The sequence below is a fragment of the Mastomys coucha genome, unplaced genomic scaffold (genome assembly GCF_008632895.1).
Source record: "Mastomys coucha isolate ucsf_1 unplaced genomic scaffold, UCSF_Mcou_1 pScaffold13, whole genome shotgun sequence".
Classification (NCBI taxonomy): Eukaryota; Metazoa; Chordata; class Mammalia; order Rodentia; family Muridae; genus Mastomys; species Mastomys coucha.
Window position 1 is genome coordinate 58,168,689 of NW_022196895.1, and position 26,979 is coordinate 58,195,667.

The window sequence follows — 26,979 nt, forward strand, 5'->3', positions numbered from 1 at the left end:
CAAATACGAGGACATATCTGGGCTACCTCTGAGTTTGGGGTGCCAGGCGACAATGCAGAGGCAGGAGATTAACTTTCCTTGAAGTTTATGCCTCAAATACCGCCATCACGCAAAGTGTACGTGGCACCCTTGGAGCTTATCCTGGCCCAACTGTCCCTGGAGCCTTCCCAGGTCAACCTGGGGTACCTGGGGCCTACCCCAGTGCTCCTGAGGCCTATCCTGCTGCTGGCCCCTATGATGCCCCCGCTGGACCACTGACAGTGCCCTATGATCTTCCCTTGCCTGGAGGAGTCATGCCCCGCACGCTGATCACAATCATGGGCACAGTGAAACCCAAGGCAAACAGAATTGCTCTAGATTTCAAGAGAGGGAATGATGTTGCCTTCCACTTTAACCTCGCTTCAATGAGAACAACAGAAGAGTCATTGTGTGTAACATGAAGCAGGACATAACTGGGGGAGGGAAGAGAGACAGCTTTCCCTTTTGAGAGAGGCAAACTGTTCAAAATACAAGTAAGTCCTGGTTGAAGCTGACCACTTCAAGGTTGTGGTCAATGATGCTCACCTGCTGCGGTTCAACCATCGGATGAAGAACCTCAGGGAAATCAGCCAACTGGGGATCAGTGGTGACATAACCAGCGCTTCACACGCCATGATCTAAGCCAGGAGGGGCGGCACCGAAACTGGCACTGTGTGCATTATGTGAGCGGAAAACTTTGCATTTATCTCTCCTATCCTTGTAAGACGTCCATTTAATAAACAGTCTCATGCTGAGAGGTAAAAAAATAAAAAAATAAAATTAAATTAAAACAATCCAACTAGAAAATAAGAAACATGATAATCCATAAAGGAAGGAAATGGAATGACAATAGTTAAATTTTAAAGGCCCAGCTCTCAAAGAAAGCGTGGAAATGCCAACCCTTACACAATGAGGTACAATCTTAAACCCACTATACCATCAAAAATGGACAAGCCAAAGCTACTAAGTGTTGATAGAATGTGAGGGAAAAGGCACTTACTCAGGAGGAGTTAAATGGTCTGCTTATTTTGAAGAGGACTTTGGTGAACTTTTCGCTAAGTACTTTGCTAAGTTTTGATATCTGTTTTGAAGAACAGTCAAACGTAGGAGTACATGCCCAATAACTCAACAATTCTCCCTCTGGATTTTTACACTAAATAATTTCCTGAACTTTTGTGTAAGATTGGCATTGTAGCTTACTGATGATAGCTAAACAGTGGAAATGAATTATGAGTCCCCAACAAGAAAATGGATTAGTAGACTGGTTTAGTCCTGTAGTTGGCTAGCAGTCAATATTAACCAACTCAGTTCTATCCGCATATTACAGATATCTCCAGAGAATGGGGTAAAAACTCTGCCAAGGATGCTATCAGTGTGGTGCTACTATTTGCAAAAGATGACCTAGCATGTCTTGTTCTTACATATGTGTGTAATAAAAGAACTTACACATAACTGACTTGAGTGTTCCAGAAGGTGAGGGAGGGGAGACTCTTAGCCACATACACTTCTTCCCCAACCCTCGGAGTCTATGAAATTCAACGTTTGTCCTCAGTTTACATTTCTCAGGCCTAGCTGTACTTTTTGGGATGTCTGAAATGTTTCCTAATTAGAAATTATTTCAAAACATTTTACAAGAAGCATGTCACCAGCAAATCCTCATGCTGATAGTGAAAAAAAAAATAATCATATTGGTTGTATATTGGCGGATTGACGGAGGCTTCGGTCAGGAGACTCTGAGATACTCGATGACAGAGTCAGAGTTTCAATAGATCTGAGTCTTCCGGCCTTGGCATTTTCCTTCCTTTCTGCTTTCCATGCTACTTTCCTACACGGTTGAAATTATATTAAAGTTCCCAAAATCTCTCCAGAAAAGTTAAGGGAGGCAAGACCGAAGATGGCCACCCCCTTGAAGACTAGTAGAGGAAACCCCGGGTGGGGGCGGGTGTGAGGGAACTGTTCGGAAACAAAGAGCTGGGAACTTTCAGAATGCAGCCTTGATCCGGGCTGGGAGGTTGAGTCTGGGCCACTGTTACTTCTGGACTAGGTTTCCCCAGGGTTTCAGGTGGGATGATACAGGGCCCAAGAGTGGCAACTACAGGAGAGATGCAGCCTGAATTGCCCTTAGGTCCACATTGTCACAGTTCTTTGAAGGCTTCCTTAAAGGAGTCGCTTGTATCCCAATTAAGCCTACCTGGGAAGAATAACCAGTGGTTAGTTATGTAAAGTGACAGGAAAGGAAAGATACAGGTACAAATTAGTGAAATGGGGGCTGAGGAGCAGATCTGTCATTATATGGGAGGAGCAGGCCTCCTACCTCTCCAGATTCTGATGGAACGAAACGTCGGAGGAAGATGGGCTCAGCACAGGCAGAGCCCATCACCCCGGTTTCCTTCAAACCTCAGGATTTCAAAGAATTCCCGGCTTGCACCAATTCACTCTGGTATTAGATGCCCAGGTATATAGTCCAATCCTAGACGCGCTACTAGCTTACTCCGTGACCTTAAATATCTCCCCTCTAAGTTTTCCAGCCTCAAGTGAAGCCAATGGGCACAAACTCTTTAGAATTTATTCCAGCTCTGAGGTGCTATTGCGCTTAAGTTTCAAGACCCTTATTCAGTGCTACAGAAAAATAACTTTGGTTTATTTGCTCCCTGTTAGTTATATAATGATCTACTGGTAGTACTGGTGGAACTGGTCATTCTTCAAGCCTTCCAACTCTTAACCGTAATACAAAGGTAGCTTCTAAGAACCAAGGCAGTGACGTAAGTTCTCGTAGCAGTCAGGTGTGACACAGTAGCCAGGAATGTTGAGGTGGAGAGGGCACCGGAGAGTTACACAGTGCCTGCATCTTCCATAAGAATAGGCATGAAACTGTCGCAGCAGTACTGGACTGCCAGTGAACACTCTACATAAGCAGTGAAAATGGCTCATAAGATTCTGCAACCATCAGAATTAGCTTGAGGAGGATGAGCCATGAGCTCACCTGTTACTTCTACCACCCACACTTGGCTTTGCAGAGATTCAGACTAAGATGGATCTCACTATGATCCCCATCTCCAAACATATTGATGGAATTCAGTTATTTGTCTCCCCAGGCACATCTGGAACACCACTTTCCTTCTATTCCTTCTGAATGCGCCTTGGTAGCTTAGGGCTGACATACCATCTACGTTTTGTATTCTGTGAAGTTAAAGATAAAGTGGTTTCAGGATTCATTCATTTCATCCACTTAGCCTCAAAAAATAAAACAGAATAGAATAAAATAAAATAATAAAAACTACCAAGCATAGCTCACAAATATTCATCAAATTTTGTCTCGGGAGCCTAGAATTTTAGGGCTAATAGAATTACACAACATTCAGTTGACAAATATCAGGTGCCAGCTCTGGCTCCGAGAATTGCTGTGGCCTTTGGAATACAGCAACAAACAAGGCAGAAAGGTCTTCTGCCCTCCTGAGGGGCAGCAACAATTATGTGAGACTATGAAAAATAATCTAGTAGCTTGTAGGAACTACGATGGAAGAGGAGGCAGCAGAAAAACAAAGATGAAGAGCGATCTAACTGTCCAGTGCAAAACTCAGCAGCCAGGAACAGGTTTGCTCAGCCCGAGGAAAAAAAAAATCAAGGTCACAGCTTGAGGACGATAGCTGGGTGACAGCGGGTATTAGAAAGGAAGTGACCATGGGGATAAAACTCGGAGAGCGGCCCACACTCTCAGCCTTAGGCATGATGAGAACTGCAGTTGTTAGAGTCTGGGAAAGAAGGGGTCAGTTTTCTCTAAGCTTGTAGCCCAAGAATATTTCGATAGGGAAGCACAACTGCCTTTGAAGGTGTTTTTCGCTTCTTGCTTTTGCTTTGTTTTGTTTTTAAATGATACAAAGTTGGGTAGATAAGGAAGAGGAGTGGACCTGGCGAGGTGGATCTCGCCAGAGTTGGGATGGTGAGTATGATAAATACATTGTTTTAAAGCTGAAGCTCTCAGCCCTGAAAACATATGTATGTGCAACATTATACTGACTGAACAGGTTATGGTTAGAAGTATGTCTAAATAGTGAAAAACAAGACCAAGATTTGAAGGACTGTAAGGAGGTATATATGAGAAAGTTTGGAGGGAAGAAAGTGAAGAGAGAAATGTTGTAACTATATTATAATCTCAAGAGCAAAATGAATAAAAAAAAAGAAAGAGTGAATGAATATATGAATGAATTAAAACATTTGCCTAAAGGACTAGAATAAACAATTCTCCAAAAATGTAAAAAGGCATAGAAATAGCCAATGGGCACAATAAAATATGTTCAATGCCTTTATTAAAAAGGAAATGATCTCGAAAAAAAAAAAAGGAAATGGAGTCAAAACCACCATTAGAAGGCAGGTTTGGTTTTAAAGAAGTGCTGGTGAGGTCACAGAGAAACCACAACATGTGTGCTCTGGCATTGGAATGGCATGGCAGCTGTGATGAAGAGGATGGGGATTTCTAACATTAATCTAGGGTTATTGTAGAATCCAAAAGTCTTGCTTCTGGGTGGACATCTCAAAGAAATCATGAGCAGTGGTGGCACACGCCTTTAGTCCCAGCACTCAGGAGGCAGAGGCCGGTGGATTTCTGAGTTTGACGTCAGTCTGGTCTACAGAGTGAGTTCCAGAGCAGCCAGGGCTACACAGAAAAACCTCACTATCTGCCAACAACAACAACAACAACAGCAACAACAAAGAAACAAAAAAATTGAAAGCAGGAACTTGGAGGGGCTGTCTGCCTTTGGAAATTTGGAACCAAGGCAAGAGGAATGGGAGGTCATATATACATACAACAGGATACTATTTTAATTAATTGAAAAAAGAAATGTGTTCTGCCATTGCTCAACAATATAGATGATCCTAAAGAATTATGTTATATGAACTAAGTGTGTCACTGGATAAATCCTGTATGATTTATATGTGACACATAAAATAGTCAATGGTACAGAAGTAGACAACAGAACTGTTAGGGGGAGTTGTTCTGTGAGCATGAGTGAATACTCAAAACAACTATTTTTAATGTGTCTGCTGGACAAGTGGTAACTCTCATCAGTTAGCAATGAAGTCTAGTGTTGAGATGGTTAATGAGGTAGATCTTGCTAGAAGAGAAAATGATAATGAATTTATTACCAGGACCTGTGGTGTGGTAATGTGAATATAAACATGTATCCAAATCCACAGGATGTGAGAGGCTTCCAGGACCCAAGAGGGATGACCTTAGCCAAAATGCCCAATAGTGGGAAGTTGGAACCTGAAGAGACCACCTCCAGTAGATAGAGCCACCAGTGGAGGGATGGGGCTAGCCACATACATTCAAAAGTTTTGACCCAGAATTGTTCCTGTTAAAGGAAATGCAGGGACAAAACTGGAGCAGAGACTGAAGGAAAGGCTGTCCGGCAACTGGCCCAACTTGGGATTCATCCCATGCAGGCACCAAATCCAGACACTATAACTGATGCCGTATTGTGCTTGCGGACAGGAGCCTAGCATGGCTGTCCTCTGAGAGACTCTACCAGCAGCTGACGGAGACAGATGCAGATACTTACAGCCAATCATTGGACTGAGGTTGAGGACTCCTATGGAAGAGTTAGGGGGAGGATTGAAGGAGCTGAAGGGGATGTCAACCCCATAGGAAGAACAACAATATCAACTAACCTGGGCCCCTCAGAGCTCCCATAGACTAAGAATCAAACAGCATACATGGGCTGGTCCGTGGTCCCCAGCACATAGGTAGCAGAGGATTGCCTTGTTTGGCCTCAGAAGGAGAGGATGTGCTTAATCCTGTAGAGACTTGATGTCCATGGAAGGGGGATGCTAGAGGTGTGTGCGAGAGGTAGTGTGTGTGTGAGGTGAGGGTGGGTGGAAAGGTGGAGGAAGGGTCCTCTCAGAGGCAAAGGGGTGAAGAACTCTGGGAGGGGGAACTGGGAAGGAGAAGCAACATTTGGAATGCAAATAAATAAAAGAATTTAATAAAAGAATTTTTAAAATTAATTTTAAGCATATAATGGTCTGTACCATTGTGACTTTTCACACGTATTTATCGCTATACTTTCTTCTTACTCTTATCCCCTATTACCTCTCCTTTCCAGTCCTGCTCCTGCAAAAGTACAGTCATTTCTACACTCTCCTTCGTTCTTTATAATGACACAGAGACCTTGATATATATTTTAATAAGGCCAACCCTAAGCTGGGCAGGTTCTGAACTAGTCTAACCTGCCTATGCTGACCTGCCATACTTCCCAGCCATGTGACCCTTTACCTGCCATCTTGGTTTTGCTCTGGCCTCCTTGTTCATTTGTGTCCTCATGGTAACAGCCCTGTGCCCACCTGAGACCCTCTGCCTCTCTTTTTAGAGCACAGAAGTTGTTCCTTATCCTCTGCTGCCCATCTATAGTCTTATGAGCTCTTTATTGACCAATCGGAAGATGACAGAGAACAATGTCTTACAAAATACTGAGTCAGGGAATTGTTTCATTATAATAACAGTACCAAAATCCAGACTACAGCCATATCTCTGGGTACAGAAATCAGCATTTTAATGCATAGTGCACAGAAACATCCCCCAACAGACTTGACGCCTTCCTTCTTCCAAATAATATTCCTTCTGTTTTCAGGTTTTAGGTAGTTAGATAATAGACAGACAGACAGATATTTAAAGTAACTAGGTCCAAGTAAAATAGAGTAACCACATATACAAATTTAGAGTTAATCCAGAGAAGTCTAAGGAAAAGAAATTTCCCACAAGTTATATGTTCTGTGTAAAATCCAGAAAAAAAAATTAAAATGAAGTGGAAAGCTGGAAGGGGAGAAGGTTGGCCGTGCCTCTGCAGTGTAATTTAAAGAAAGAATGAGGGCATATAAATACTTCATGTACTCCTCTAGTTGTCAGATTAACTTGGGAGTAACTGATCATATCTGGGTGATATGAAAACTCTCAGCCAGGCAGTGGTGGTGCATGCCTTTAATCCCAGCACTTGGGAGGCAGAGGCAGGTAGATTTCTGAGTTTGAGGCCAGCCTGGTCTACAGAGTGAGTTCCAGGACAGCCAGGGCTACACAGAGAAACCCTGTCTCGAAAAAAACAAAAAACCAAACCAAACCAAACCAAACAAAAACACCCCTCTGTAGGCAGGGAAGAGGACGTCAATTGGCTGATACCAAATGGTCAGCCCTGAGAACATACACACAGGTGGCATTGTACAGACTGAGCAGGTTATGTTTAGGAACAAATATGTATATAAAAGCCATATATGCATATGTGTGTATTAATAAAACAATTAATAAGCCACGAATAAGAAAGATGAAGGAAGAATATATCATAGAATTTGACACCCATTGGTTACTCTCAGGCTAGAAGTGCCTCTTTTACACCTTTCAAAATGTCTTACTGTTCTGGTTATTGTAGATTCTATGACTTATACTGGACAGGGTTATCAGTTAATGTCCTTTGTTGGCAGCGTTCATAGCTCCTTCTGGTGCTGTGAGATGTAGTACTCAGGAAGAGGTCTTCCAGGTTGGTGCCTGTTCTACTTATTCTAATAGTCTGTTCAAAAAAATGTACACGCTTTACCAATACGGTTTTACCTTCAATTTCTGGGAGATAACCAAGGGCCATCTCAACAGCCTAATATATTGGGGGTAGGTGTCTTGCACTCAACTTGACAGGACATTCTCCATGATTGGCACCTATTTATATATTAACACACACACACACACACACACACACACACACGCATATATAATGGTAAGTAAACAGATAATAATATGATCTCCCATGACCTTTTAAAACACTTCTAGGGTACTTTATACCTCTTCACTTGCTCTGTGTTGCTCTTCCTCTCCCTCCCAAAGTACCGAAGGTAAGTCTTCCTCTCCCACCCTGTCTTCCCAGTTCCTCATTTATATCAGTAGTGTGCTACTATCCCCCTCTCGAGAGCATTCCCGTCCCCACCATGGGCCGTTTTCACTTTCCTAAAATCCAGGCTATAACACTCACATCTAAAAGTCCGAACTAGACCTACTCCTAAGAAATTTATTGTTCGCCTCCTGGATCTGGGTTACATCAGGAAGTCTAATGGTTTCTGGTCTCATCCATTAGTGGCAAATTTCATTTTTCTTTACAGCTGAATAGTAGTCACAGGGTACATGTACTGCAGTTTTACCATCTCTTTGTCAGTGGAATGACCTTTAGGCTGCGTCCGTCCCCTACCTTTTGTAAATGGAGCAAAAGTGGATCTGCTGAGCAAGCATGTGTGGAGGAGAATGTTGTGTCCTTTGAGCACAAGCCCAGGAGCAGTAGAGCTGGGCCATAGAGTTGATTTTAGGTTTAGGTTTTTGAGTACTTTCCATCAACAGTGATCTCCAGAGTGGCTGTATGAGTCTGAAGTCCCACCAACAGTGCATGTTCTTAGCCATTCTGACTGAGATAAAGGTGAAATCTCAAAGTGGTTTTGATCTGCATTTCCCCAACTGCTAATGGCTTTATTTTAAACATTCTTTGAGAAATTTCTTGTCCATTTTAATTCTTTTGGAGAATGTTTTGTTCAGATCCATAGCCTTTTTTGTTTGTTTGTTTGTTTGTTTGCTTTTAGGAAAAAATATGACTCAGTTTTTTTCTTGACTCTATTTTGAGTTCATTTTATACTCAGTATATTTGGTATGTTCCTTTTATATGACAATATATTGATATAATCCTCTATCAGATGCATAGTAGACAAAGAGTCTCTCACATTCTGTAGGCTTCCTCTTTGCTTTGTGAGGTCCCACCTGTCATTTGTTGGCCTTAATTCCTGGGAAAATAAAATCCTAGTCAGAAAGTCCTTCCTAACCCTCTACCTTGTACAGGACTGTGTATTTTCTCTTCTGTCAGTTTCAGGTTTCTCATTGAGATCTTTGGTCCATTTAGAGTTGATTTCTTTTTTTGGTGCAGGATGATAAATACATGTCTAATGTTATTACCTCATGTACTTCAATTTCACAAAGAACATTTGTTAAAGATATTGTCTACTTGGCATCATTGTCAAATATAAGATGGCTGTGGTTACATGAATTTGTGTTTGAGTCTTCAATTTTGTCCAACTGACCCACTGACCTACATGACTATATTTCTGTGCAGTACTTACCTGTCTTTATTACTATAGTTCTGGAATATAGTTTAAAGTCTATCTAGAATTATGCTTTTTGCTCAGGATTGCTTTGGATATCTAGAGGCTTTTGTGGGCCCATATGAAATGTTCGATTTTCTTTCCCTATTTTTGTGAAAATTTTCAAGGGTATTATTGGGATTACATGGAATCTATAAATTGGCTTAGGTAGAATAGTCATTTTCACAATATTAATTCTATCAATCAGTGAGCATAGGAAATCTTTCCATCTTCTTCTGTTTTTGTGGCTGGTGAAGCCAAAGATGCTAGAGGAGAATCTGCTACTGTTTGCCGCTCTAAAGGCAGTGGGACCTGGGAGAATGGAGCTGATAAGTGAGGCAGACTAAAGTCTCAGGAAGTCACCAATTTCATCCAGAACAGCCGGCAATTTATATTTTGAGGGTTAAGAGGAATCACAAGAGAAAAGTGTCCAATCATAAGGTCAAGCCACATGACAGGCAAGCCGTAGATGGTGGATGAGTCATGTATGGCAAAAACATTTTTCTTCCCTAGAAGCATATAAGAATGCTTCTACGATGTTTCGACATACTTCTATCACTTTCCTAAGCCAGTATAATTCTCAGCTACATTCTAAATTCTCATTCTTATATCCACAGAGAAGTAGAGCCCTTATCCTCATCCTCCCATCACAGATGCATTGTTTACCGCAGAAAGAGATCATTACGGAAATGCACAACTGGTATCTATGTGCAGAGCAACAGACCATGGCTTGGATACCTACCCATCCCCAGTCAATACAGCTATAACACAATGTCTACACCTAAGGATGAAGGAACATGTGACAAAAGAGGTGGAAAGGTTTAAATAACCAAGTCACCGTGCCATGTCCTGTGACAGCGTGTCTTCTACACATGGAAAACTGCACATTTGAACTTGCAACAATGTGATCGCTTAAAGGAGACCTGAAGCATAACACTGCCAGTTGACACATCAGTGTAGCTGGGGAAGTCTCATAATGCCCTATCCATAAGTGAAGAGCTGTAGATAATTAATGACTGTTGAGGAAAAAGAGAATTAGTCTTCTCCAGGGATGAGCTCTTTAACAGGTTATCCAAGCCCAAGAGGTCAATGCTAATAGATAGATAGAGAGAGGGAGAGAGAGAGAGAGAGAGAGAGAGAGAGAGAGAGAGAGAGAGACTAAGTGAATTCAGCAGGTTTTGTTTTTTAATGTTTTATGCATGTCTACAAATTAATAATGATAATAATAATAATGAAACAATGAGTTTGAGGAAGATGAAGAGATATATGAGGAAAGTTTGAAAAAGAGGGGCAAATGATGGGGAAATTCTAGAAAATTGAGTGTGCCTCTCTCTGTGTAAAGAGTGCCTGGAATTTGAACAGATAGAACTTTAAGTGCAGAAATTAGAGGACAGGTCACCACTATAAGTTCTACACTGTCTTGAAGGCAACTGATTTCCATAGCCTAGGACAATCAGCTGAGGTGACAAAGGGGCATCACGATTCTTCAATAAAACGGCCGTGCTTTGGACTTTGTGTAGGAATTCCATGATAACGGCCCTTCCTTCTGAGGTGTAGAGTGCAGCTTCAAATTGGAACAGCAGTTTCTGAGGGCTCTCTAAGTACTTGCCACTTCGCATGCTTTACATGATCTTCCTCATATATTAATCCGATAGTGCCAAGAAGGAGAGACCGTGGCATCTGTTCTATCAAGAGAAGCCCCAAACCCAGAAAGCTTCAATAACTTGCTTCAGACAAACACTAAGCATTGAGCCCAGGGCAGTTTGTCCTCAAAGGCTGTGCTCTGGTCACTCGATACCCTCTCCATGGGAGGAAAGTACATTATTCTTAAAAGGAGAGTTTTATATACACACAAATCCATCTGATCAAGTGAAAGTTTGTGTATTATCACATAATGTAGGACACGTGCTTGAACACATCACTCTCACCCTCTCTGTCCCTCTCCCCCATCTCTCTCTGTATATACCTAATTACTGAAAACAATAACAACCTATGCAGAAGCTTGGAATCAAGTGTTGGATGGGGGATCAAGGTGAAGACTAGGTCTCTTTGAAATGCTCACATTATTATAAATGACTATATTATTAATTATATTCATAGATGATTTGTAGTTGCATATAAACTAGGTCACAGCATCCAATTTGGAAAATAAGTTTTCTCCTTTCTATTTACACCTCCCACTTTCCCAGCAGAGTTAACTGCACCCCACACACAGAATCTATTTTATTCCTGTGTGTTTCTAATTATTTTGAGCACATTAAACATGCATTTTAGAGTGATATTCAGCACTTGTAATGTTTTTAAATATTTCTATGCCCAGCACTAGATGTTGGCTGTGTTTGCCTTCACTTTACTTAGCGGTGAGAATATTCTCTCCAGTGTCACGGTGTACTTTCTGTTTGCAAAAGTTCAGTTGTCTCAGGTCTTTTAGGCTTTCTGGCCTTCCAGGTCAATACACAGTTGTTTCAGATTATTGCCAATCCAATTTAATTAACAAGAAGAATGTGTTCATATTTTACCCAAGCACTTAATTAAAAAGAAAGAAATGGGGAATGAAGACAGAGAAGAGAAAGAGGGAAAAAAAAAAGAAAGAAATTCAACATAGGAAAAGAAAGGGATCTAGGTGAGGGGAACTTTGTTAATTGTTCAAGGATTGCTCACCTCGTCTGGTTAGTCAAACCAGTGCCAGCATTAGAACTGAGGTGTCGGTTAGTCAAACCAGTGCCAGCATTAGAACTGAGGCACCTTTAGTGGCTCTGAGCTAGAGGGTGAGAAAGATACCGACAGGAGGCGCTGGAGGGGGCTGCCTAGAAGCTATCCTTAAGAGGACCAGTGTGATTACTTGGCCATTCATCTACAGATGAGGCAGGGCATTTCCTAGAATGCTTGAAGGTTTACCCTTGTTATTTATATTTTATTAGTTTTTATAAAGTTTCTTTCTCCTTTGAAGTTTGGATCAACCCTTCTATAATGACATTTTAGTAACAGAAACCAGAATTTTTACTTTATGCCCCGTGACAATAGCAAATCATTAATAATAATAATAACAATAATAATAATAATAATAATAATAATAATAATAATAATAATAATAATTTGGTGGGGGATAGGACTTTGATGTAATATGGAATATATACAATGGGAAAAGAATTACCAGCTATTACAGGAATCATGATCCTTCAAAACCAGCATCCTATTCCTAGCTCTGGTAGGGAAGGTGGTATTGTGACAAATTCAAGTATGAAGGAACAAAAAAATACTTTCAGAACACACTCATTCACAGTGACTTTTGTGTTACAGCAGCACAGGCTCGTTTAGAGAGAAGTGAATGAAATGAATCTTAAGGAAACTGAGTGTATCTGAAAACATCACCTACCAGATAGCAGCCTCTGTCTCAGGAGGCATAAGCAGGAAGACTCAAAGAAGCTTTGCCTAACTGAAAGCTGAATCTAGACGTTAAGTTTCAAAGCCCATGCTCTTTCCATCTCTGTTTCTCTCTTACTCAGTGACTTGCTCTCAGCCTTTATGCCACTCGGGGCTTTTGTCTGCTGTCTTCAGAATGCCTTACCTTCTGCCTGCTCATGGCCGTGGCTGAATAACGGTCTATTTTTCTGAGTCGGTTATGTTTGCTTGGGGTGGGGAGTTGTTGTGATGTCTGTAAGTGAATTGGGAGGCTGATAGGTCCTGCATTTCTGAAGCAGTGTTTAGCCGCACAACGTTTTCTATAGGACAGCTTCCCAGTGGAAGACACTTGCCTTCTTTCTGCTTGTCTCAGGTCACTGAAATTGGCATTCTATGTTATGAGTGTCATCTTATGACACCATCTCATGACACCATCTCATGACACTGTGATAATGGAGAACTTGTCCCCAGCAATCTTTTCAATATCACATTCCAACTGCTATTACTGGGGTCAACGTTGTAATATATAAGAAGAAAAGCGGTGTTGTTTCTCAGTTTGAACCAAATTTTACCTTCCCTTAGATTCCATGGCCAGACTCATTCACACTCTTCGGGGCTCAGCGATAGTGAGCTCTGAGTCTTTGGTAACCAGGATGAAGTTCTCGTTTTCTCAACTCTGTCATTTGCAATGCATAAAATAATCCCGGCGGCTGCCCTGTCCAATGTAACCCTTAATGCTTCTCAGGTTGATGAGGATGATTTTGCTCCAGAATAATTCTCAGCATATCCATTGGCCTCTAGAACTTTAACTTTCATACTATCTTTAAATATCCATTGTTCACTGGAGCATTGCCGCCATGTTCTAAGGTGAGGAGGATGAGGGTCAAGGCATGGACTATCATAGGAAGAGAAACACAGAAGTCACAGTGCAGCAGGGGCATTCTGGAGATGGAAAATGAGACCCAGAGGGTAGAATATTTCAAATTAAAATGGTGGAGATCATGACCAGTGGCAATAAAGCTTCAGGTGTGAACACTGAAGGAAAGAGCCTTAGGAAGAATGCAGGACAAGTTTCCTGTGAGGATGTATGTCCAGAAACTCATAGCTCACAAAGAAGTTCTCAGATAAAAAAACAAAAACAAACAAAAACTCAAGGTCTTTACATTCATTTACATTTCCCTTTTATTTTATCTTCACAAGTCATAAAACTAATAGTGAATATAATGCTAGGACATCATAAAAATGAAGAGCTCAGGCTCTTCGGTTACGAGAGCTTGTGTTCATTTCCTGAATTTCCCTTTTCTGTTCTGTGGCTTCAGACATGACAGTTCAAGTCTTGCATGCTGCTGTTTCTACTGTAAATCAGATATAGTGACAGTGCCTGTCTCTAGAGGCTTGCTGTGACATTAAAAATGGTAAATGTACTAACTGCACTCCTTATGACTCACAGTATCATTCAATAATGAGAATTACTCTTCCTTAGTTCATCATTATTAAATCATAATGAAGCCCAGGGGATTAGGGAGAACCCACTGGCTCCCAGTGGGATGCTCTGACTAAATTATGTAACACTGTTCATTGCAGTTGGGCATTTATTGCCAAACCATCACACACACGATTCCTGTCTCAGCAATATCTTGTACATGGAACTGTTTCTGCCCCCTAAGTTATTCTGGGAAAGGACAACAATAACACATGCAAACGTTCGAGGATTCCACAGATCAGTCTGCAAATAGCTATTTGGCAAATTAGATATTCATGTGATAATGCAATACAGCCTTTTATGGAAGATGTTTATCACAGCTGTCAAAAGCCTTAAAGACTGTGAGAAAATCTCGAAGCTAGAACAGATCATTCTAATTTTGTTGGTAGTAAAACAGTCTCTGCCTCTGCTTCAGTCTTCCCAACACTTCACACTCACTGGGCCTCATTTGCAGCAAGCTTCCAGGGCTATAACACAATACACCGGATGTTCAAGAAATAGAACTTACCGAGATTTTGAAATCCACATTTTTATTTCAGTGTTTCTCTCTCCTCACTTCAGATCAACCACTACCTTCCTCTTTTGTAGGATAATTTTGTAAATACCTCTTTATGATATGAAAGTGAAATAGGTCTATAAGTGGCTTAATTTATTATGCACAGATAAAACCTTCAATGCAGTTTGCTTACTAGAATATTTAAAATTTTTAAGTAAGTTATAATATAATGACATATGGAATTTAAATGCCCAGGTTTGTCTAAAGTAGAAACAGCAAAAAAAAAAAAAAAAAAAAAAAAAAAAAAAAAAAAAGCCCTAAAATATGTGCATGGGAGCATTATGTGCCCGTGGATGTGACAAGTTCCCACAGCCTAAGGCACGTGTGCCAGAATAATAGCTCTAATGCTGCGACTGGCTGCAGGTGACACATAAATGCTTGCTTGAACAGAATAACAGCAGAGCCTTCCTTCAATCTAGTTAGTATAAATAAGTAGCTCTGTAAAATTTTTCATATTTACATGTAGAAGAAGCATGAATTCTAGAGTAGTTCAGTTACACAAATGCCAGGGAGTGCATGTTAGCCTCATGGAGAATGCAGGATGTATTTTCTGTATGAGTGGTTCTCTGTCATACTGTAGTATATCGCCCCATAAAGGCCTGCTGTGTTCTGGAACTATAAGCCGTGATCAAATGTCTCCATTAGTCAGCATAAACAGCCCCTGCAGATTATACTACATCCACTAAAAACCATGTTTTATGCGGTTATACTGATTCACACCTAAGGAAAATCTTTAACTTGGCCAAGGTTAGACCTCAAAACCCAACTGACTGACTGACTCACTCACTCACTTCACTGTTGTTTATCCTGATACTCAAGACAGGGATATATGATCAATCCCCCCCTCCCCTCCACCAGTGACAATGTTCTTAAGTCAGTCTGTGGCTTCCCACTGATAAAGTGCAGCTCCTGGGTCTCTCAGCTTTGCCATTCTGATTTCACTTGGGCATGGTGCATCCCTCTTCTCTCTGCATCCTAGCCACGTACTTCTTTCTTCTGCTGGACCAAGGCTCTCACTGCTGCACTAGCAGCTTTGTCCCTTCCTCCTGCCTGCTTTTCAGTAACGCCTGTTCTCCTTCCAATCTCACCTCAATGATGACTTCTGACTTCTCACAGGACCCCTAGGGTCAGTGCTTCTCTCACACTGTCCACAGTAGCTGTCAGTTTACACACACACAGTCTCTGGTTCGTGTCTATCCTCCCTGAGGGCTTCTGCATTCTCCGAGAGAAGAACTGTATGTGTTTTTTCTTCTTAGTGCCAGAGAGGCTACATACTCAAATACTTTGTTGGGTGCATGCACCCATGGACATGAAATGATTGAATGAGCAAGTGGACAAACATGCCTGTGACTAACCTCGCATTCCTTGACCAAACCTCTTTTTTGAGTCAGTGAGTTTGTCTGTTTGTTTTCTGCTTATACTCAAGCTACCTGGAGAAAGTAATGATTTAATATATGACCCATTTGGCAAGAACAATGTGTTAACCCTCTAGTTTTATGGGGCGAAAAGTTACCAACAACTTGTGAGTGTGCGAAATAGGTGAGAGTTGATGGGTTTCTCAAGAACGAGTCTTTCCTTTATCTCCAGATGAACACATAGTGGGCAAATATAAAAACTCTTAAAGTGACAACTTCCTTAAGCTACATCAGTTCCTCCCATTAAAACTTGTCCTGTTGGGGCTAGAGACAAGGATAAAACAATCTCATTAAAATCAGGTAAGAGGTCGGTGCTCAATATTCCCACTCCTTTTCAATATAGTGTTTGAAGCAGTAGCTCTATCAGTTAGAAAAGAGAAGGAAAACAAGATACAAGTGGAAAAAAATAAGTCAAATTACTTCTATTTGTAGATGCTGTAATGGTATACATAAGAGAGAGAAAAAAATCATTATAAAACTTCTAGCAATGGCCATTAGTTTCAGGAAAGTGCCAGGATAATATATTTTTGCATACCAGTAAGAAACACATGTAGAGAGAGATCATGGAAACATAATTCACACTAACTTCTAAAGTTATCTAAGAGTGAACCCAACCAAGGAGATGGAAGACCCATAAATAAAAACCTTAAATCTCCCTACAGTGAGATGGAGAAAGACACTAGAAAGTGGAAAGACATGCTATATTTATGAAAATATTTAATAATAACTGATATTGTGAAAATGATCACCACACCAAAACCAATTTACAGATTTGGTGTGATCTCAATAAGGATTCACATGCCATTCGTCACAGAAATAGGGACAGAAACCATCCTAAATTTCATATGGAATCACAAAAGACTCTGGATAACCAAATAATCCTTTGCAAATACAAGAGTATTGCTGTTAGCCGACTGAGAGCTATACTATACAACGATTGTAATAAAAGCAATGGTACTGGCACAAGCATAGTTGTTTAGATCAGTGGAACCAAGTTGAAGAAACAAATATGACTGCATGTAACTAAAGCTGTCTGACATTTGTCAGAGATGCCAAAGATGTATGCTGGAAGGCAAACAGCATTGTCAGCAAATGGTGATGGGGAAGCCAATGTCCACAGTAGAAGAATAACATTAGACCTGTCGGTATCAGCTTGAACAAAAATCAACTCCAAATGGATCAAAGACCTAAACATGAAATGAATGGAAGAGAACATAGGGAGTCATACAGGACTACAGGAAAAGATTATCCAAAAAGGACCCTGTTTTCCCTCAGGAATTGAGGCCAACAGTTGATGAGGGAAATTTCAGAAAAATAAGAAGCTTCTACACAGCTGCAGCAACAATCAACTGAGTGAAGAAAAAATCCAGAGAATTGAGAGAATCCTTGCCACAAATATATCTGACAGATGAGTAACATCCAGGATAGTATAAGTATCTCAAAAACCATAAAGTCCAAAATAAAAGACATATTAAGAGTGTGCTTGGGATCCAAACAGAGAACTCTTAATAGAAGAAAGAAAATTGCTAAAAAAAAAAAAAAAAAAATTGCTCAAAAAGAAAAGAAAAAAGAAAAAGAAGAAAAGTAAAGCAAACAAGCAAGAAAAAGAAGAAAGTAAAAGAAAGAAGCAAACAAACAAAAGAAAGAAACAAAGGAAGAAAGAAGAAATAAAGAAAAAGAAAGGGTATCTTTTTGAGGAATTTGGAGAATGCATATCAAAACAATTTCGTCATTTTATCTTATGCCAACCAGAATAACAAAGCTCAACCAAACCACCACCACCAAATGTTGGAGAAGATGCAGAGAAAATAGAAACTTTATTCATTGTTTAGATCGCAAACTGTTGCTTCTACTCTGAAAATCAGTATGGAGAACCCTCAAAAAAATCTAAAAATAAATCTACCCTAAGATATACCCAAAGGACTCAACCATCTACTCCCCAGATGCTTACTCGGCCATATTCATTGCTCCCCTATTCACAACAGCTAGGAAATGGAATCAACCTACATGACCTACAACTGATCAATAGATAATGAAAATGTGGTTCATATACACTATGGAATAACATTTAGCTGGATAGAAAAATGAAATTATAAAACCTGCTGATAAATGGATAGAGCCCCAAAAGATCATATCGAGTGAGGTAACTTGACTAAGATGACAAATGTCACGTGTTTTCTCTCATCTATGCTTCCAAGTTCCCAGTGTTCAGATGTGAGTATACAGCCTGAAGTAATTGCTGGAAGTTAAAAGTAAAAGGAAGCCATAGTAGGGAGAGAATGAGGGAGGAGACAGGGGATTAAAGGAGAAAATGGGGAAAATGGGCAGGCGAAATATACCCAACTATGATAAATAACAATGGCCAACATAGCATGATAACCCTAAGCGGGCAATAGTGGCATGCATACATTGGTGGTAACCAATATCTCTTTAATTATACTTAAGATCTTTTCAACCAGAGGGAAATTATGCGATGTACTGCTAACATACCTAACTCCCTGTGGTTAGAGAATTCATGGATATTGTAAGAACACCTGCAAATAACCCTTTTCTAAATTAGCATAATCCATAGCAACATTTTAAGTGCTTATCCTTATGCATTCAGAAGAGTGTAGTTCTCACCCCTCATCAAAGATACTTCTCTTTCAGTAGACAGAGTTCATTATATAGACAGAGTTCCAACCATATGACTGTGGTGCCTAGTCATAATTGATACATCTACAACACAGCTCCAGAACCCGAGGTCCAAGGAGCACTGAGGAGGAGAAGGCAGAAAGACTATAAAAGTGAGAGGAATAGAAAGTTTGTTGTGAGAGTGTATCTCCTAGAAAGTCAGAGGTGCCACACCCATGCAGTGTCATCATTTTGGTTACTGAAACAAGACCAACACCAAGAGACATGCTAAGATGGAAGGAGGAAAGCTTGTGAGGCCTCATTCCTAGACAAAGAACTACAGGCAAGTAAGGAATGCTGAGAGGGAAAGATACAGTCTTCCCCAGGGAAGAGCCCCCCAACCCCAATTGGTTATCCAATACAAAGTGGTCAGCCCTGAAATAATATACATACATATAACATTATGTGGACTGAAATGGTTGTATTTATATATTTATGTATGTAAATATTTATCAACAATTGAGGTAAAAGTATGTCATAAATTTGAGAGAGAGCGGGCTGGGCAGTGGTGGCACACACCTTTAATCCCAGCACTTGGGAGGCAGAGGCAGGCAGATTTCTGAGTTCAAGGCCAGCCTGGTCTACAGAGTGAGTTCCAGGGCAGCCAGAGCTAAACAGAGAAACCCTGTCTTGAAACAAAACAAAACAAAACAAAACAAAACAAAACAAAAAATTTGAGAGAGAGCAAGGAAAGCACACAAGAGGGATTAGAAGGAGAAAAAAGGGAGAAATTTATATAATTATATTATAATTTTAAGCATTAAAATTGCTATAAGCTATTATATATGATTCTGTAACATGAAAAAGGAGAGGAAGGTCCGATTCAAGGAGGGATATGAATATGAATCTGTCTATGCTTGGGTGAACTACCAGTTGTCTTTCCAGGCCTTCCTCTGCCCTGTTTCCATCTGTGCCGTCTGTTAAGGCTGCATGTATGGTAGTGTATGTATATGTGAGTAGGTACACACATGTAGATAGTGAACTGATATTTTTGAGGCTCTTTTTAAACCTTTATGCCACATTAAGATATTGAATGCTTCCTGTTTCTGTCATACACTTTCCCATTGAATACAATCCTTTCTAGTCCATTTTCTTTCTTATGAACTTTCAGCACATTTTTTCCTTATCTATTCTATCTCAATGTTTTTATACAAGTTATATTTGGAAAGACTCCTATATGTTCTTGCCAGCTGTTTGTCTAAATGCTGTTTGTATTTGTCATTTCAACAGCTCTTAGTCAAATGACAACATTCCGCCTTAGTGATCAATCACTGACTAAGCTGTTTTTCTTGCTACACTGTGAAATAAATAACCAGGACAAATGTCAATACCATTTGTTTGTACCTGAAATGAACAAAAACTGTAAAGGACAGTGGCTAGCATTTATAGGTTACCTACTACTCACAGGGTTTATAGGTATATACTACCAAGCTATATTTTAAGTCTTTTGTATGCTTCTCCTTAAACTCATAATAACTTCAGTGTCCAGGGCACAATTATGAATTGTACTTAAAAGTATTTCTGTTCTTCAGAGTATAACATAAGAAAAACATTGTCTTTTCTGAAGAATCTAGTTATCTCTCCAGGTGTATGATGCCAATAACCATGAGTTATACATCAAAGAGATAATTGGTGACCCTAATGTACCTAACTCAGGAAATAGTTTACCCAACTGTTTTGTTTAATTAGGTCAATCAATAAATAAATGATAGAGCTAAACTATATCACAGACCAACTAGATCAACTAGATTTAATATATATCTACAGAATACTCTATCTAATACAGGTACAATATATATTCTTCTTCTTAACCACTGAAACATTTATATTATAGGCCACAAATTAATGCTTAACAAATGTAATAAAATCAACATACTTCTTTGTATCTTATTAGACCATTGTGTAGGAAAACTAGAAACTAATAGTAAAAGAAAACACAGAGACTCCACAAACACATGGAGAAGTAACTATACACTTTTGACTGAATAGTAAGCCATTGAAGAAGCACAGGAGAAATTTAAACATTCTCAGACTCAAAAGAGAATGGCAATCTAGCTTATCAAATTTCTGGGAGCTAAGACAGTTCTAAGAGGAAAGTGTATAGTTATTAGTATTAGAGTAAAATAATCAGATATGTCTCAAATAAATAATGATGCATCTCAGGGTCCTGGAAAAAGAACAAGACAAACCCAAATGCAACAGATAGCAAGACACAGTAAAAATCAGGACAGAGGGTAATGAAATAGGAGGTAAAATAATAACATAAAGACAATCACACAATGATTGTTCATTTGCAAATATAGACAAGATGGTCAATCCCCCTATAAACCATGAAAAAAGAAATGGAGGACACAAATTAATAAAATTAGTGATGAAAGTGGGGAATATTATAATGAGCCTCGGTGAAATCCAGCAATTCCTTAGGGAATTCTTTGAAAAAAAAAAAAAAAAGGAAAAATTTCTAAACACGTCTTACCTACCCAAATTAAATCAAGGTTTAAGCAGTCCGAAAGAGATCCACAGCAAGCAAGAAGACTGAAGCAGCAATAAAAGGCTCTCCATGAGGAAAAGCCTAGGATTGGGGGGATTTACTGCTGAATTCTAACCAATCTTCAAGTGAACATTCACACTGGGATATCTTAAACTATTCTACAAAGTAAGAATGAAAAGTAAAATACCAGCACACTTACTCTACAATGTCACTACTACCCTGATACTCAAACCAAATATAAACACAGCTGAAACTCCACCTATGGACTTGTTTGCCTGATAAGCACAGATGCAAAAATTTTTTCAATAAAATATTGGCAAGCCCAATTCAAGAACATGTGCAAAGTATGGTACACACTTACTCGGTTGATCTGATCCCATCGGTACAAGGCTAGCAGAATGTTCACAGATCAATAAACCTATTACAACATGTATAGTAGACTTGAAGACAGAAATTATATGATCATCTGAACTGATAAAAGGCATCTGAAAGGGTTCAGCATACCGTCACCATAAAAGTCCTAAGGAAGCTGCACATAGAAGGAACATATCTTAATATAACAAAGATTGTACAGCTAGGACGATGGCCAACACTATACTAACTGGAGAAAGCCTGAAAACATTTTCTCTATAATCTGAAGCAAAACAAGAGCCTCCATTTTCTCTATTCTAATTCCACGTAGTGCTCAAATTTTGAGCTATAAATAAATAAAAAGAAAAAAATTTACAAATAGAAAAGAAGTTAAACTGTCATTATTTGCAAATTATGTGAACTTAAACAATTCAAAAGACTTCACCTGAAATCTCGTAGTTCTGATAAATACTTTTAGCACAGTATAATACAAAATTAACATGCGAAAAATCAGTATTCTCTATACTGGTAATGAACGTATGGAGAAAGAGCAAGCGACACTAATTATGAAGTCTAACCAAGGGCGTAAAAGCTTCTCTGTGAAGTTGCACAAGAGTCTAAAGGATGAAACGGTTTCTCAAGGTCACGGATTGGCAGAATTAATGTTGCAAAATGCCAATATTACCAAATGTCAAATTAAGTATAGGTTCACATTACCAAAAGTGTCTAGAAATGTAATATAATCTCCACAAGATTGCAAGAAAAAAACATCCTGAAACCCCAAATAGACATGAAACATGATCTCAAATTATAAGTCTGTAGTAACTAACAATAATAGCATTGCTACAAAAACAGGTATGTAGGTAGGTCCAGCAGAATAGAAGACAGGATCCATACATAAGTCCATATAGCTTTTACTACGTAATTTTGACAAAGGTGTTGCGGTGACTAATCTTCACTGTCAACTGAATTTAGAGTCACCGTGGAGGCACAACTCTGCATGTGTTTGTGGGAGTGTTCAGGAAGGTTAAACTGGGGTGTGAAAATCCACCCCGAATGTGGGTGGCACCATCCCATGGGCTGAGTTTCTGGGCTAAACAGAAACAGAAAGCCACATTGATTTCTCTCTGATTCTCGACTGCGGGAGACAGCGCGACCAGCTTCCTCACTTGTGTATCATGACATCCCCATCATGATAGACTGTGTCCTCAAACTGTATCCAAAACAAACTCTTCTTAAAGTTATGTTTGTCAGATATTTATGTCACGGCACCAAGAAAAATTTGTCAAGAACACATCGGAGAAATCCCTTTTAAGCCAAGGGTGCTGGGAAACCTGGATCTTTCCATGCTGAAGAATAAAAGAAGATCTAAGTCTCTCATTCTGCATGAGATAATTCAAGATGAATTAAAGACCTTAGTATAAGCCCTGAAGCTTTGAAAGGACTAAAGGGAAACACTTCACAATCTCTGCAGAGGCAAGGACTTTGTGACTCTCCATCATAGGAAGCAGTCTCAAGAATCAACAGATAAAATCCGAGAGATTAAAAAGCTTCTGCATAGCAAAGAAAACTGACAGCAGCATCAAGACACAGACTATGAAAAACAAAACAAAACAAAAACAACACAACCTTTACCATCAGATAGAGGATCTGTATCTAAAACGCATAAAGAATTGAAAAAAAAAAAAATTCCCGTAGCTTCAGGAACCTGGTTTACTCATTTGCAAAGAATACCACAGAGGAACACATGGAATTTAAGTGTTAATTTTCCTTTTACTTGCTGTAATGAAAAAAAAATAGCAATTGGTGCCTCACCAAAAAGAACATATTCTCAGTAGATGAAACACAGGCAGCTTACTGTCAGAGAAGTTAACCCCGCCAAAGCCACCATTCCCCAATGATACAATATTATCCTCTGCTCCAGGAAAGGTTTTATTGTAAAAAGCACGTGTGATCCTTATGATATACTTGTCAATGTGCAACCAGCACCACACACCGTAGCCTTTGTAAATGCACCTGATTTGAACAAACAACTGTGAAAATTAAACATCAAAATAACTTCCAGTCAATCAGTGGGCTGCTCAGCTGACTTCCTTAAAAGGAGACTATCCATGGCAGATAAATATTTTTGAAGGGGTCCACTTTCTTAGCCATCATGGAGAATGTGAATTACAGCAATCAGAATGGCAACCAGGAGGAAAACAAGAGCAGCGAATGCAGATGAGGATTCGGGAAAGGGTGCGCTATCATTATACCACACATAGGAATATAACCTTGCAGGGTCTCTGTGGACATCAGTATGCATAGGTTTCACAAAACAACTGAAAGTGAAGCCACCATGTTCTCTAACTACATACAGTCACAGGGATATACCTAAAGGACTTCAAGTCCCACCACAGTGCTTCTTACATGTCTGTGTTTACTCCTATATTACTCACAAGAGCTAAGAAATGGAGCCAGCCTAGAAGCCGATGAACAGATGGATAAGGAAACTGTGGTACTACACCTGGTCTTAGAGAGTTCACTCCTACTCTGTTCTATGATCTCAGCTCACTACTCTCTCCCTTCCATACGTTGTTCCAGAGAGGTTCCCAGGCCTCCTTAAGTTCCCAGAACGAACCAAGCAGACTCTCACCTCCATCTTTCTCAGAAGATGCTGCCCTCTCCCCCTACACATGGCAGATAAACAGACTTTTATTGAGTTGTAAAAAAAAAAAAAAAATGAAATCATGACACTTGCTTGGAAAATGCAAGAGCTACAAGTCACCGTGTTAAGCAAAGTAAGCCAGATTTCAAAGACAAAGACCTTATGTATGGAGCTTAGGTTAAAGTTCATATATGTGGAAATGTGTCCATGTGTATATGTGTGAAGAGGCCATGGAAGGGGACCATGAGAGGAGAAGAAGAGAGGCAGACATAGACATAGAGACAGAGATGGGACAGAGATGGGGCAGAGAGGGTGCAGGAATCTATAGATCATGAAAGCAGAGTGTGTTGGTAGGCAACAGGAAAGGACATGAAAGCAGCGAGCAGCTGCACAGGGAAGGCTGGGGCCAAGGGATGGAGAAGAACAGCATACGCATGAAAATACTCTCTGCTTTATATGCTAACTCTTAAAATTCATTAAAAATACAACTAGTTATGACATGCAATTATGAGGCATCCCTGAAGCATATAGGACAGGGACGATACTGGAGTCATGGGTGACTTCTCAGCCAGTAAGATACTTGATTCTCTACTGAAGGAAATTTACAGCTTGCCAGGTAAAGGTGAAAGATAGGAGTGGATAAAAGCAAATGGCACCTTAGTGGGGGTTATGTATTTTTCTTGGTGGCGTTGGTTATGCTGCAGTGTCAAAAATAAAACTAGAGAGTTAACTAGGTCAAACTCTGGTATTTTACTAAACTAACAATGGAAAGCTATTTACAGGATTTTTAGCAAATGGGGAAAATTAGTAATTTTTTTTCTGGGAAAATTCTCCAGATTTTGACTTCAGTAATATGACTTGTTGTGAAAAAGAAGCCAGAACACTAAATTAAGAGCTAGCTCATTCATTCATTAATTCCTTCTTTCAGTATTCCACAAATTGTTGTTTTACCACTGCTATGATTTGTTCATGTCAGTGTTGTAGGAACTAGAACAAGTCAACATAATAAACCAAGTTACTGCTTCTGTTAACCTTATGCTGAAGTTCTCATTTGTCTCCCTCTGTCTCCTTCTGTCTGTCCTTCTCTGATGCTCATGGGGAGGCTTACAAGAAAAGCAAGAGTTAAACTGAGGCCATATTAGATCTCAGCTGACCAATAGGCAGCAGATCAAATGGGTAAGAGGATGGATATTTACGACTGTTGAGACAGAGACAAAAGGGGTTGACAGAGAGTTGGGGGGAAGTGAGAGACTGAGTAATAAGGAAGAAAGAGGTGTGGCACTTTGTCTCTGGCTCAACCAATGGGAAGGTGCTGTTCAGGTAAAATGAATGACACAAACCGATGATATAGATATTGTGATCACATAAAGAGAAAGAGCTGTAAGAATATGTTCTGGCGGGATGTGGGGAAAGAGGGTGTCCTGGCGGGCTCATGCTGAGGCATCCCTTCCCCCTGTGGGACCAGACACACACCCGTATAGTATAGAGTAGAGTTTATTTAGGGCATGGGGAAGGGAGTTAAGAGGGTACCAGAGGCAGAGAAAGGCAGAGAGAAGGAGAGAGTAGATAAAGTGGAGGCCAGCCACATGGAGAAAGGGGGGAAGGGAATGGGGAACAAGGGGGCAAGAGGCAAGAGAGAGGCAGGAGTAAGAGGGTAAGAGAGAGAGAGGAGGGGCCAAGCAGCCCCTTTTATACTGGGCCAAGCTTATCTGGCTAATGCCAGGAACTGTGGGGGTGGAGTCTAGATAGAATACCAACAGATACAGGTACAGGTACAGACACAGACACAGGTACAGACACAGACACAGGCACAGGCACAGACACAGACACAGGCACAGGCACAGGCACAGGCACAGGCACAGACACAGACATAGACACACTGACACAGTCACAGTCACAGGCACAGGCACAGGCACAGACACAGACATAGACACAGTCACAGGCACAGTCACAGTCACAGTCACAGGCACAGACACAGTCAGTCACAGACACAGACACAGACACAGTCACAGGCAAGGACACAGACACAGTCACAGTCACAGACACAGTCACAGGCATAGGCACAGACACAGTCACAGACACAGACACAGACACAGTCAGTCACAGTCACAGTCACAGACACAGTCACAGTCACAGACACAGGCACAGACACAGACATAGGCACAGGCACAGTCACAGGCACAGACACAGACACAGACACAGACACAGACACAGGCACAGTCACAGACACAGTCACAGGCACAGTCACAGGCACAGTCACAGTCACAGGCACAGGCACAGGCACAGGCACAGACACATACACAGTCACAGTCACAGACACAGGCACAGACACAGTCACAGTCACAGTCACAGTCACAGTCACACGCACAGGCACAGGCACAGACACATACACAGTCACAGTCACAGACACAGGCACAGACACAGTCACAGACACAGACACAGACACAGTCACAGACACAGACACAGTCACAGGCACAGACACAGTCACAGGCACAGACACAGTCACAGGCACAGGCACAGGCACAGGCACAGACACAGACACAGACACAGGCACAGGCACAGACACAGGCACAGGCACAGACACAGTCACAGACACAGGCACAGGCACAGGCACAGACACAGGCACAGTCACAGACACAGACACAGTCACAGACACAGGCACAGACACAGACACAGACACAGACACAGGCACAGACACAGACACAGACACAGGCACAGTCACAGGCACAGGCACAGACACAGGCACAGGCACAGGCACAGACACAGACACAGGCACAGGCACAGTCA

The 26,979-nt window shown here is 40.6% G+C and overlaps 1 protein-coding gene and 1 pseudogene across 4 annotated transcripts in view; both read left to right on the plus strand.

The window, feature by feature from the left end:
- The window catches only part of LOC116087252, a 1,433-nt pseudogene extending 773 nt beyond the window's left edge, over positions 1–660 (plus strand).
- The window catches only part of Htr4 (5-hydroxytryptamine receptor 4), a 190,100-nt gene that overhangs the window by 48,992 nt on the left and 114,129 nt on the right, over positions 1–26,979 (plus strand). The window lies entirely within an intron of this gene.